Here is a 13119-nt window from a genome sequence, read left to right on the forward strand (position 1 = left end):
AGAAGTTGTTCTTTGGGTGGGAGGGTGGGCTAGTGGAAGGAGGGGGCAATCTCTTTTTTTCCCGGGTGGTAGGGGGATGACAGGAGAAGGGAAGCGGGTGGTGAGAAAGGTACAGAGGGCAGGGTTTGGGGGCTGGGAAGGAAAGGGAAAAGATTAGGGTTTGGGGATGATGAAAGGGCTTTCTACGGGTAAGGATGGCAAAGGGTGGCAGTGACGGAAAGTCAGGCAACCTGTCCTGTCCGTCTTTTTGTATCGTGAATTGGAAAGACTGCAAGGGGGAGGGGAGTTGCTTGCGCCCTAAAGGAGGAGTTATTCAGATTCATTGCAGTGGGCGGCGGCTGCAAAACGCACCATTCTTCTTGTTTTGGCTCTGCAAAGCAGCCTTTTCAAGGGTTGGCTTGGGTGACAAAATGTCTTGTGTAGGCGTGGGTTTGTCTCCCTCTCGCTCTCTCTCCCTAAGATGTGTCCGGCATAGGCCAGGGTGCCACTCGAGGCCCAAACCAATTCTGGTTATCGCTTCTCGGCCTTTTGGCTAAGATCAAGTGTAGTATCTGTTCTTATCAGTTTAATATCTGATACGTCCCCTATCTGGGGACCATATATTAAATGGATTTTTAGAACAGGGAGATGGAAAAAGAGCTTGCTCTGTCCACTCCACGCATTGACCTGGTATTGCAGTACCTCCAGGAACGGTGCACCCCTTCTTAACCCAGTTTCCAAAAGCAGAACTCAATTCACCTGATTCATATTAGCCCGATTTAATGAATTGGAAGAAAGCATACGTCTTCATATGCACCTCAATTTGGCCCATTCACTTTTCACACTTCCTCCTTTTGTTTTTTATCTTTCACACTTTTGACTTTCTTTATTCATCCAAATAGCAAACTCATCACCACTCAACCTGACCAACTCGGCTATGTCCCCGTGCTGCAGTTCTCTGTCTTATCTAGATCATTTGCAATTGAATGGAATAGATCCCTTTTGGACAAAGTGGATTCACCTGCTGCTGCAGTGACCACAGGTGTGATAACATCTAGAATTGGCATCTGGTGCGATCTCTCCGCTTCCACTCCAAAGAAAGTTACCTGTTTATTCCTATCATGCATTGGTTTTTGGGGTTTTCTTTGAGTAATGATGATCTCTTTAGTAGTCTGTTGGCGCCCTCTCCTGGAGGAATAGTTTGCTTGCTCTTGGACATTCTAAAAGAGAGGTCATGATAGACATTGAGCTTCTGAGCTCAATTGGGGACAGTCATGGGTGATGAATGTTTGCAACCTACTGCGAAGCCTCATACCGCAATATAAGGAACGTCAAATACTAAGAAAGGGCGGCCTATGAAAGAATTACTACTTTCAATAAGTACACTTAAACGGCTAATTGGGAATAGAAAAACTGTAAAAAGCCCTCTGAGAAAGCCCCCCTCTAACCTTTGATAGTAAGCTTTTCTGTAGTCTGCCTGTTGATGTATTTTCCGTTTGAACTGTGCACAACATGAAGAGACGGAACACTGGCGGCTTGTCACAATGCCCCCCGATGACATCACAATAGCGCTGCTGCCTAGAAAACAAGCTGCGCAGAAGAAGTTGTTCTTTGGGTGGGAGGGTGGGCTAGTGGAAGGAGGGGGCAATCTCTTTTTTTCCCGGGTGGTAGGGGGATGACAGGAGAAGGGAAGCGGGTGGTGAGAAAGGTACAGAGGGCAGGGTTTGGGGGCTGGGAAGGAAAGGGAAAAGATTAGAGTTTGGGGATGATGAAAGGGCTTTCTACGGGTAAGGATGGCAAAGGGTGGCAGTGACGGAAAGTCAGGCAACCTGTCCTGTCCGTCTTTTTGTATCGTGAATTGGAAAGACTGCAAGGGGGAGGGGAGTTGCTTGCGCCCTAAAGGAGGAGTTATTCAGATTCATTGCAGTGGGCGGCGGCTGCAAAACGCACCATTCTTCTTGTTTTGGCTCTGCAAAGCAGCCTTTTCAAGGGTTGGCTTGGGTGACAAAATGTCTTGTGTAGGCGTGGGTTTGTCTCCCTCTCGCTCTCTCTCCCTAAGATGTGTCCGGCATAGGCCAGGGTGCCACTCGAGGCCCAAACCAATTCTGGTTATCGCTTCTCGGCCTTTTGGCTAAGATCAAGTGTAGTATCTGTTCTTATCAGTTTAATATCTGATACGTCCCCTATCTGGGGACCATATATTAAATGGATTTTTAGAACAGGGAGATGGAAAAAGAGCTTGCTCTGTCCACTCCACGCATTGACCTGGTATTGCAGTACCTCCAGGAACGGTGCACCCCTTCTTAACCCAGTTTCCAAAAGCAGAACTCAATTCACCTGATTCATATTAGCCCGATTTAATGAATTGGAAGAAAGCATACGTCTTCATATGCACCTCAATTTGGCCCATTCACTTTTCACACTTCCTCCTTTTGTTTTTTATCTTTCACACTTTTGACTTTCTTTATTCATCCAAATAGCAAACTCATCACCACTCAACCTGACCAACTCGGCTATGTCCCCGTGCTGCAGTTCTCTGTCTTATCTAGATCATTTGCAATTGAATGGAATAGATCCCTTTTGGACAAAGTGGATTCACCTGCTGCTGCAGTGACCACAGGTGTGATAACATCTAGAATTGGCATCTGGTGCGATCTCTCCGCTTCCACTCCAAAGAAAGTTACCTGTTTATTCCTATCATGCATTGGTTTTTGGGGTTTTCTTTGAGTAATGATGATCTCTTTAGTAGTCTGTTGGCGCCCTCTCCTGGAGGAATAGTTTGCTTGCTCTTGGACATTCTAAAAGAGAGGTCATGATAGACATTGAGCTTCTGAGCTCAATTGGGGACAGTCATGGGTGATGAATGTTTGCAACCTACTGCGAAGCCTCATACCGCAATATAAGGAACGTCAAATACTAAGAAAGGGCGGCCTATGAAAGAATTACTACTTTCAATAAGTACACTTAAACGGCTAATTGGGAATAGAAAAACTGTAAAAAGCCCTCTGAGAAAGCCCCCCTCTAACCTTTGATAGTAAGCTTTTCTGTAGTCTGCCTGTTGATGTATTTTCCGTTTGAACTGTGCACAACATGAAGAGACGGAACACTGGCGGCTTGTCACAATGCCCCCCGATGACATCACAATAGCGCTGCTGCCTAGAAAACAAGCTGCGCAGAAGAAGTTGTTCTTTGGGTGGGAGGGTGGGCTAGTGGAAGGAGGGGGCAATCTCTTTTTTTCCCGGGTGGTAGGGGGATGACAGGAGAAGGGAAGCGGGTGGTGAGAAAGGTACAGAGGGCAGGGTTTGGGGGCTGGGAAGGAAAGGGAAAAGATTAGGGTTTGGGGATGATGAAAGGGCTTTCTACGGGTAAGGATGGCAAAGGGTGGCAGTGACGGAAAGTCAGGCAACCTGTCCTGTCCGTCTTTTTGTATCGTGAATTGGAAAGACTGCAAGGGGGAGGGGAGTTGCTTGCGCCCTAAAGGAGGAGTTATTCAGATTCATTGCAGTGGGCGGCGGCTGCAAAACGCACCATTCTTCTTGTTTTGGCTCTGCAAAGCAGCCTTTTCAAGGGTTGGCTTGGGTGACAAAATGTCTTGTGTAGGCGTGGGTTTGTCTCCCTCTCGCTCTCTCTCCCTAAGATGTGTCCGGCATAGGCCAGGGTGCCACTCGAGGCCCAAACCAATTCTGGTTATCGCTTCTCGGCCTTTTGGCTAAGATCAAGTGTAGTATCTGTTCTTATCAGTTTAATATCTGATACGTCCCCTATCTGGGGACCATATATTAAATGGATTTTTAGAACAGGGAGATGGAAAAAGAGCTTGCTCTGTCCACTCCACGCATTGACCTGGTATTGCAGTACCTCCAGGAACGGTGCACCCCTTCTTAACCCAGTTTCCAAAAGCAGAACTCAATTCACCTGATTCATATTAGCCCGATTTAATGAATTGGAAGAAAGCATACGTCTTCATATGCACCTCAATTTGGCCCATTCACTTTTCACACTTCCTCCTTTTGTTTTTTATCTTTCACACTTTTGACTTTCTTTATTCATCCAAATAGCAAACTCATCACCACTCAACCTGACCAACTCGGCTATGTCCCCGTGCTGCAGTTCTCTGTCTTATCTAGATCATTTGCAATTGAATGGAATAGATCCCTTTTGGACAAAGTGGATTCACCTGCTGCTGCAGTGACCACAGGTGTGATAACATCTAGAATTGGCATCTGGTGCGATCTCTCCGCTTCCACTCCAAAGAAAGTTACCTGTTTATTCCTATCATGCATTGGTTTTTGGGGTTTTCTTTGAGTAATGATGATCTCTTTAGTAGTCTGTTGGCGCCCTCTCCTGGAGGAATAGTTTGCTTGCTCTTGGACATTCTAAAAGAGAGGTCATGATAGACATTGAGCTTCTGAGCTCAATTGGGGACAGTCATGGGTGATGAATGTTTGCAACCTACTGCGAAGCCTCATACCGCAATATAAGGAACGTCAAATACTAAGAAAGGGCGGCCTATGAAAGAATTACTACTTTCAATAAGTACACTTAAACGGCTAATTGGGAATAGAAAAACTGTAAAAAGCCCTCTGAGAAAGCCCCCCTCTAACCTTTGATAGTAAGCTTTTCTGTAGTCTGCCTGTTGATGTATTTTCCGTTTGAACTGTGCACAACATGAAGAGACGGAACACTGGCGGCTTGTCACAATGCCCCCCGATGACATCACAATAGCGCTGCTGCCTAGAAAACAAGCTGCGCAGAAGAAGTTGTTCTTTGGGTGGGAGGGTGGGCTAGTGGAAGGAGGGGGCAATCTCTTTTTTTCCCGGGTGGTAGGGGGATGACAGGAGAAGGGAAGCGGGTGGTGAGAAAGGTACAGAGGGCAGGGTTTGGGGGCTGGGAAGGAAAGGGAAAAGATTAGGGTTTGGGGATGATGAAAGGGCTTTCTACGGGTAAGGATGGCAAAGGGTGGCAGTGACGGAAAGTCAGGCAACCTGTCCTGTCCGTCTTTTTGTATCGTGAATTGGAAAGACTGCAAGGGGGAGGGGAGTTGCTTGCGCCCTAAAGGAGGAGTTATTCAGATTCATTGCAGTGGGCGGCGGCTGCAAAACGCACCATTCTTCTTGTTTTGGCTCTGCAAAGCAGCCTTTTCAAGGGTTGGCTTGGGTGACAAAATGTCTTGTGTAGGCGTGGGTTTGTCTCCCTCTCGCTCTCTCTCCCTAAGATGTGTCCGGCATAGGCCAGGGTGCCACTCGAGGCCCAAACCAATTCTGGTTATCGCTTCTCGGCCTTTTGGCTAAGATCAAGTGTAGTATCTGTTCTTATCAGTTTAATATCTGATACGTCCCCTATCTGGGGACCATATATTAAATGGATTTTTAGAACAGGGAGATGGAAAAAGAGCTTGCTCTGTCCACTCCACGCATTGACCTGGTATTGCAGTACCTCCAGGAACGGTGCACCCCTTCTTAACCCAGTTTCCAAAAGCAGAACTCAATTCACCTGATTCATATTAGCCCGATTTAATGAATTGGAAGAAAGCATACGTCTTCATATGCACCTCAATTTGGCCCATTCACTTTTCACACTTCCTCCTTTTGTTTTTTATCTTTCACACTTTTGACTTTCTTTATTCATCCAAATAGCAAACTCATCACCACTCAACCTGACCAACTCGGCTATGTCCCCGTGCTGCAGTTCTCTGTCTTATCTAGATCATTTGCAATTGAATGGAATAGATCCCTTTTGGACAAAGTGGATTCACCTGCTGCTGCAGTGACCACAGGTGTGATAACATCTAGAATTGGCATCTGGTGCGATCTCTCCGCTTCCACTCCAAAGAAAGTTACCTGTTTATTCCTATCATGCATTGGTTTTTGGGGTTTTCTTTGAGTAATGATGATCTCTTTAGTAGTCTGTTGGCGCCCTCTCCTGGAGGAATAGTTTGCTTGCTCTTGGACATTCTAAAAGAGAGGTCATGATAGACATTGAGCTTCTGAGCTCAATTGGGGACAGTCATGGGTGATGAATGTTTGCAACCTACTGCGAAGCCTCATACCGCAATATAAGGAACGTCAAATACTAAGAAAGGGCGGCCTATGAAAGAATTACTACTTTCAATAAGTACACTTAAACGGCTAATTGGGAATAGAAAAACTGTAAAAAGCCCTCTGAGAAAGCCCCCCTCTAACCTTTGATAGTAAGCTTTTCTGTAGTCTGCCTGTTGATGTATTTTCCGTTTGAACTGTGCACAACATGAAGAGACGGAACACTGGCGGCTTGTCACAATGCCCCCCGATGACATCACAATAGCGCTGCTGCCTAGAAAACAAGCTGCGCAGAAGAAGTTGTTCTTTGGGTGGGAGGGTGGGCTAGTGGAAGGAGGGGGCAATCTCTTTTTTTCCCGGGTGGTAGGGGGATGACAGGAGAAGGGAAGCGGGTGGTGAGAAAGGTACAGAGGGCAGGGTTTGGGGGCTGGGAAGGAAAGGGAAAAGATTAGGGTTTGGGGATGATGAAAGGGCTTTCTACGGGTAAGGATGGCAAAGGGTGGCAGTGACGGAAAGTCAGGCAACCTGTCCTGTCCGTCTTTTTGTATCGTGAATTGGAAAGACTGCAAGGGGGAGGGGAGTTGCTTGCGCCCTAAAGGAGGAGTTATTCAGATTCATTGCAGTGGGCGGCGGCTGCAAAACGCACCATTCTTCTTGTTTTGGCTCTGCAAAGCAGCCTTTTCAAGGGTTGGCTTGGGTGACAAAATGTCTTGTGTAGGCGTGGGTTTGTCTCCCTCTCGCTCTCTCTCCCTAAGATGTGTCCGGCATAGGCCAGGGTGCCACTCGAGGCCCAAACCAATTCTGGTTATCGCTTCTCGGCCTTTTGGCTAAGATCAAGTGTAGTATCTGTTCTTATCAGTTTAATATCTGATACGTCCCCTATCTGGGGACCATATATTAAATGGATTTTTAGAACAGGGAGATGGAAAAAGAGCTTGCTCTGTCCACTCCACGCATTGACCTGGTATTGCAGTACCTCCAGGAACGGTGCACCCCTTCTTAACCCAGTTTCCAAAAGCAGAACTCAATTCACCTGATTCATATTAGCCCGATTTAATGAATTGGAAGAAAGCATACGTCTTCATATGCACCTCAATTTGGCCCATTCACTTTTCACACTTCCTCCTTTTGTTTTTTATCTTTCACACTTTTGACTTTCTTTATTCATCCAAATAGCAAACTCATCACCACTCAACCTGACCAACTCGGCTATGTCCCCGTGCTGCAGTTCTCTGTCTTATCTAGATCATTTGCAATTGAATGGAATAGATCCCTTTTGGACAAAGTGGATTCACCTGCTGCTGCAGTGACCACAGGTGTGATAACATCTAGAATTGGCATCTGGTGCGATCTCTCCGCTTCCACTCCAAAGAAAGTTACCTGTTTATTCCTATCATGCATTGGTTTTTGGGGTTTTCTTTGAGTAATGATGATCTCTTTAGTAGTCTGTTGGCGCCCTCTCCTGGAGGAATAGTTTGCTTGCTCTTGGACATTCTAAAAGAGAGGTCATGATAGACATTGAGCTTCTGAGCTCAATTGGGGACAGTCATGGGTGATGAATGTTTGCAACCTACTGCGAAGCCTCATACCGCAATATAAGGAACGTCAAATACTAAGAAAGGGCGGCCTATGAAAGAATTACTACTTTCAATAAGTACACTTAAACGGCTAATTGGGAATAGAAAAACTGTAAAAAGCCCTCTGAGAAAGCCCCCCTCTAACCTTTGATAGTAAGCTTTTCTGTAGTCTGCCTGTTGATGTATTTTCCGTTTGAACTGTGCACAACATGAAGAGACGGAACACTGGCGGCTTGTCACAATGCCCCCCGATGACATCACAATAGCGCTGCTGCCTAGAAAACAAGCTGCGCAGAAGAAGTTGTTCTTTGGGTGGGAGGGTGGGCTAGTGGAAGGAGGGGGCAATCTCTTTTTTTCCCGGGTGGTAGGGGGATGACAGGAGAAGGGAAGCGGGTGGTGAGAAAGGTACAGAGGGCAGGGTTTGGGGGCTGGGAAGGAAAGGGAAAAGATTAGGGTTTGGGGATGATGAAAGGGCTTTCTACGGGTAAGGATGGCAAAGGGTGGCAGTGACGGAAAGTCAGGCAACCTGTCCTGTCCGTCTTTTTGTATCGTGAATTGGAAAGACTGCAAGGGGGAGGGGAGTTGCTTGCGCCCTAAAGGAGGAGTTATTCAGATTCATTGCAGTGGGCGGCGGCTGCAAAACGCACCATTCTTCTTGTTTTGGCTCTGCAAAGCAGCCTTTTCAAGGGTTGGCTTGGGTGACAAAATGTCTTGTGTAGGCGTGGGTTTGTCTCCCTCTCGCTCTCTCTCCCTAAGATGTGTCCGGCATAGGCCAGGGTGCCACTCGAGGCCCAAACCAATTCTGGTTATCGCTTCTCGGCCTTTTGGCTAAGATCAAGTGTAGTATCTGTTCTTATCAGTTTAATATCTGATACGTCCCCTATCTGGGGACCATATATTAAATGGATTTTTAGAACAGGGAGATGGAAAAAGAGCTTGCTCTGTCCACTCCACGCATTGACCTGGTATTGCAGTACCTCCAGGAACGGTGCACCCCTTCTTAACCCAGTTTCCAAAAGCAGAACTCAATTCACCTGATTCATATTAGCCCGATTTAATGAATTGGAAGAAAGCATACGTCTTCATATGCACCTCAATTTGGCCCATTCACTTTTCACACTTCCTCCTTTTGTTTTTTATCTTTCACACTTTTGACTTTCTTTATTCATCCAAATAGCAAACTCATCACCACTCAACCTGACCAACTCGGCTATGTCCCCGTGCTGCAGTTCTCTGTCTTATCTAGATCATTTGCAATTGAATGGAATAGATCCCTTTTGGACAAAGTGGATTCACCTGCTGCTGCAGTGACCACAGGTGTGATAACATCTAGAATTGGCATCTGGTGCGATCTCTCCGCTTCCACTCCAAAGAAAGTTACCTGTTTATTCCTATCATGCATTGGTTTTTGGGGTTTTCTTTGAGTAATGATGATCTCTTTAGTAGTCTGTTGGCGCCCTCTCCTGGAGGAATAGTTTGCTTGCTCTTGGACATTCTAAAAGAGAGGTCATGATAGACATTGAGCTTCTGAGCTCAATTGGGGACAGTCATGGGTGATGAATGTTTGCAACCTACTGCGAAGCCTCATACCGCAATATAAGGAACGTCAAATACTAAGAAAGGGCGGCCTATGAAAGAATTACTACTTTCAATAAGTACACTTAAACGGCTAATTGGGAATAGAAAAACTGTAAAAAGCCCTCTGAGAAAGCCCCCCTCTAACCTTTGATAGTAAGCTTTTCTGTAGTCTGCCTGTTGATGTATTTTCCGTTTGAACTGTGCACAACATGAAGAGACGGAACACTGGCGGCTTGTCACAATGCCCCCCGATGACATCACAATAGCGCTGCTGCCTAGAAAACAAGCTGCGCAGAAGAAGTTGTTCTTTGGGTGGGAGGGTGGGCTAGTGGAAGGAGGGGGCAATCTCTTTTTTTCCCGGGTGGTAGGGGGATGACAGGAGAAGGGAAGCGGGTGGTGAGAAAGGTACAGAGGGCAGGGTTTGGGGGCTGGGAAGGAAAGGGAAAAGATTAGGGTTTGGGGATGATGAAAGGGCTTTCTACGGGTAAGGATGGCAAAGGGTGGCAGTGACGGAAAGTCAGGCAACCTGTCCTGTCCGTCTTTTTGTATCGTGAATTGGAAAGACTGCAAGGGGGAGGGGAGTTGCTTGCGCCCTAAAGGAGGAGTTATTCAGATTCATTGCAGTGGGCGGCGGCTGCAAAACGCACCATTCTTCTTGTTTTGGCTCTGCAAAGCAGCCTTTTCAAGGGTTGGCTTGGGTGACAAAATGTCTTGTGTAGGCGTGGGTTTGTCTCCCTCTCGCTCTCTCTCCCTAAGATGTGTCCGGCATAGGCCAGGGTGCCACTCGAGGCCCAAACCAATTCTGGTTATCGCTTCTCGGCCTTTTGGCTAAGATCAAGTGTAGTATCTGTTCTTATCAGTTTAATATCTGATACGTCCCCTATCTGGGGACCATATATTAAATGGATTTTTAGAACAGGGAGATGGAAAAAGAGCTTGCTCTGTCCACTCCACGCATTGACCTGGTATTGCAGTACCTCCAGGAACGGTGCACCCCTTCTTAACCCAGTTTCCAAAAGCAGAACTCAATTCACCTGATTCATATTAGCCCGATTTAATGAATTGGAAGAAAGCATACGTCTTCATATGCACCTCAATTTGGCCCATTCACTTTTCACACTTCCTCCTTTTGTTTTTTATCTTTCACACTTTTGACTTTCTTTATTCATCCAAATAGCAAACTCATCACCACTCAACCTGACCAACTCGGCTATGTCCCCGTGCTGCAGTTCTCTGTCTTATCTAGATCATTTGCAATTGAATGGAATAGATCCCTTTTGGACAAAGTGGATTCACCTGCTGCTGCAGTGACCACAGGTGTGATAACATCTAGAATTGGCATCTGGTGCGATCTCTCCGCTTCCACTCCAAAGAAAGTTACCTGTTTATTCCTATCATGCATTGGTTTTTGGGGTTTTCTTTGAGTAATGATGATCTCTTTAGTAGTCTGTTGGCGCCCTCTCCTGGAGGAATAGTTTGCTTGCTCTTGGACATTCTAAAAGAGAGGTCATGATAGACATTGAGCTTCTGAGCTCAATTGGGGACAGTCATGGGTGATGAATGTTTGCAACCTACTGCGAAGCCTCATACCGCAATATAAGGAACGTCAAATACTAAGAAAGGGCGGCCTATGAAAGAATTACTACTTTCAATAAGTACACTTAAACGGCTAATTGGGAATAGAAAAACTGTAAAAAGCCCTCTGAGAAAGCCCCCCTCTAACCTTTGATAGTAAGCTTTTCTGTAGTCTGCCTGTTGATGTATTTTCCGTTTGAACTGTGCACAACATGAAGAGACGGAACACTGGCGGCTTGTCACAATGCCCCCCGATGACATCACAATAGCGCTGCTGCCTAGAAAACAAGCTGCGCAGAAGAAGTTGTTCTTTGGGTGGGAGGGTGGGCTAGTGGAAGGAGGGGGCAATCTCTTTTTTTCCCGGGTGGTAGGGGGATGACAGGAGAAGGGAAGCGGGTGGTGAGAAAGGTACAGAGGGCAGGGTTTGGGGGCTGGGAAGGAAAGGGAAAAGATTAGGGTTTGGGGATGATGAAAGGGCTTTCTACGGGTAAGGATGGCAAAGGGTGGCAGTGACGGAAAGTCAGGCAACCTGTCCTGTCCGTCTTTTTGTATCGTGAATTGGAAAGACTGCAAGGGGGAGGGGAGTTGCTTGCGCCCTAAAGGAGGAGTTATTCAGATTCATTGCAGTGGGCGGCGGCTGCAAAACGCACCATTCTTCTTGTTTTGGCTCTGCAAAGCAGCCTTTTCAAGGGTTGGCTTGGGTGACAAAATGTCTTGTGTAGGCGTGGGTTTGTCTCCCTCTCGCTCTCTCTCCCTAAGATGTGTCCGGCATAGGCCAGGGTGCCACTCGAGGCCCAAACCAATTCTGGTTATCGCTTCTCGGCCTTTTGGCTAAGATCAAGTGTAGTATCTGTTCTTATCAGTTTAATATCTGATACGTCCCCTATCTGGGGACCATATATTAAATGGATTTTTAGAACAGGGAGATGGAAAAAGAGCTTGCTCTGTCCACTCCACGCATTGACCTGGTATTGCAGTACCTCCAGGAACGGTGCACCCCTTCTTAACCCAGTTTCCAAAAGCAGAACTCAATTCACCTGATTCATATTAGCCCGATTTAATGAATTGGAAGAAAGCATACGTCTTCATATGCACCTCAATTTGGCCCATTCACTTTTCACACTTCCTCCTTTTGTTTTTTATCTTTCACACTTTTGACTTTCTTTATTCATCCAAATAGCAAACTCATCACCACTCAACCTGACCAACTCGGCTATGTCCCCGTGCTGCAGTTCTCTGTCTTATCTAGATCATTTGCAATTGAATGGAATAGATCCCTTTTGGACAAAGTGGATTCACCTGCTGCTGCAGTGACCACAGGTGTGATAACATCTAGAATTGGCATCTGGTGCGATCTCTCCGCTTCCACTCCAAAGAAAGTTACCTGTTTATTCCTATCATGCATTGGTTTTTGGGGTTTTCTTTGAGTAATGATGATCTCTTTAGTAGTCTGTTGGCGCCCTCTCCTGGAGGAATAGTTTGCTTGCTCTTGGACATTCTAAAAGAGAGGTCATGATAGACATTGAGCTTCTGAGCTCAATTGGGGACAGTCATGGGTGATGAATGTTTGCAACCTACTGCGAAGCCTCATACCGCAATATAAGGAACGTCAAATACTAAGAAAGGGCGGCCTATGAAAGAATTACTACTTTCAATAAGTACACTTAAACGGCTAATTGGGAATAGAAAAACTGTAAAAAGCCCTCTGAGAAAGCCCCCCTCTAACCTTTGATAGTAAGCTTTTCTGTAGTCTGCCTGTTGATGTATTTTCCGTTTGAACTGTGCACAACATGAAGAGACGGAACACTGGCGGCTTGTCACAATGCCCCCCGATGACATCACAATAGCGCTGCTGCCTAGAAAACAAGCTGCGCAGAAGAAGTTGTTCTTTGGGTGGGAGGGTGGGCTAGTGGAAGGAGGGGGCAATCTCTTTTTTTCCCGGGTGGTAGGGGGATGACAGGAGAAGGGAAGCGGGTGGTGAGAAAGGTACAGAGGGCAGGGTTTGGGGGCTGGGAAGGAAAGGGAAAAGATTAGGGTTTGGGGATGATGAAAGGGCTTTCTACGGGTAAGGATGGCAAAGGGTGGCAGTGACGGAAAGTCAGGCAACCTGTCCTGTCCGTCTTTTTGTATCGTGAATTGGAAAGACTGCAAGGGGGAGGGGAGTTGCTTGCGCCCTAAAGGAGGAGTTATTCAGATTCATTGCAGTGGGCGGCGGCTGCAAAACGCACCATTCTTCTTGTTTTGGCTCTGCAAAGCAGCCTTTTCAAGGGTTGGCTTGGGTGACAAAATGTCTTGTGTAGGCGTGGGTTTGTCTCCCTCTCGCTCTCTCTCCCTAAGATGTGTCCGGCATAGGCCAGGGTGCCACTCGAGGC

The 13119-nt window shown here is 46.6% G+C and overlaps 8 non-coding genes across 8 annotated transcripts; all 8 read left to right on the plus strand.

Annotated features, from left to right (window-relative positions):
• Nucleotides 1-512: 512 nt before the first annotated feature.
• LOC142279842 (U2 spliceosomal RNA) lies at nucleotides 513-703 on the plus strand. Its single transcript, XR_012742268.1, has one exon. It is a non-coding gene; the product is annotated as a U2 spliceosomal RNA (small nuclear RNA).
• A 1387-nt stretch (nucleotides 704-2090) lies between these two features.
• Nucleotides 2091-2281, plus strand: LOC142279854 (U2 spliceosomal RNA). The gene has a single exon (XR_012742279.1). It is a non-coding gene; the product is annotated as a U2 spliceosomal RNA (small nuclear RNA).
• A 1387-nt stretch (nucleotides 2282-3668) lies between these two features.
• LOC142279865 (U2 spliceosomal RNA) lies at nucleotides 3669-3859 on the plus strand. The gene has a single exon (XR_012742286.1). It is a non-coding gene; the product is annotated as a U2 spliceosomal RNA (small nuclear RNA).
• A 1387-nt stretch (nucleotides 3860-5246) lies between these two features.
• On the plus strand, nucleotides 5247-5437 carry LOC142279866 (U2 spliceosomal RNA). Its single transcript, XR_012742287.1, has one exon. It is a non-coding gene; the product is annotated as a U2 spliceosomal RNA (small nuclear RNA).
• Nucleotides 5438-6824: 1387 nt separating this feature from the next.
• LOC142279867 (U2 spliceosomal RNA) lies at nucleotides 6825-7015 on the plus strand. Its single transcript, XR_012742288.1, has one exon. It is a non-coding gene; the product is annotated as a U2 spliceosomal RNA (small nuclear RNA).
• Nucleotides 7016-8402: 1387 nt separating this feature from the next.
• On the plus strand, nucleotides 8403-8593 carry LOC142279843 (U2 spliceosomal RNA). The gene has a single exon (XR_012742269.1). It is a non-coding gene; the product is annotated as a U2 spliceosomal RNA (small nuclear RNA).
• A 1387-nt stretch (nucleotides 8594-9980) lies between these two features.
• Nucleotides 9981-10171, plus strand: LOC142279844 (U2 spliceosomal RNA). Its single transcript, XR_012742270.1, has one exon. It is a non-coding gene; the product is annotated as a U2 spliceosomal RNA (small nuclear RNA).
• Nucleotides 10172-11558: 1387 nt separating this feature from the next.
• On the plus strand, nucleotides 11559-11749 carry LOC142279845 (U2 spliceosomal RNA). The gene has a single exon (XR_012742271.1). It is a non-coding gene; the product is annotated as a U2 spliceosomal RNA (small nuclear RNA).
• Nucleotides 11750-13119: the final 1370 nt, after the last annotated feature.

This window comes from Anomaloglossus baeobatrachus, unplaced genomic scaffold, assembly GCF_048569485.1.
Source record: "Anomaloglossus baeobatrachus isolate aAnoBae1 unplaced genomic scaffold, aAnoBae1.hap1 Scaffold_4410, whole genome shotgun sequence".
NCBI lineage: Eukaryota > Metazoa > Chordata > Amphibia > Anura > Aromobatidae > Anomaloglossus > Anomaloglossus baeobatrachus.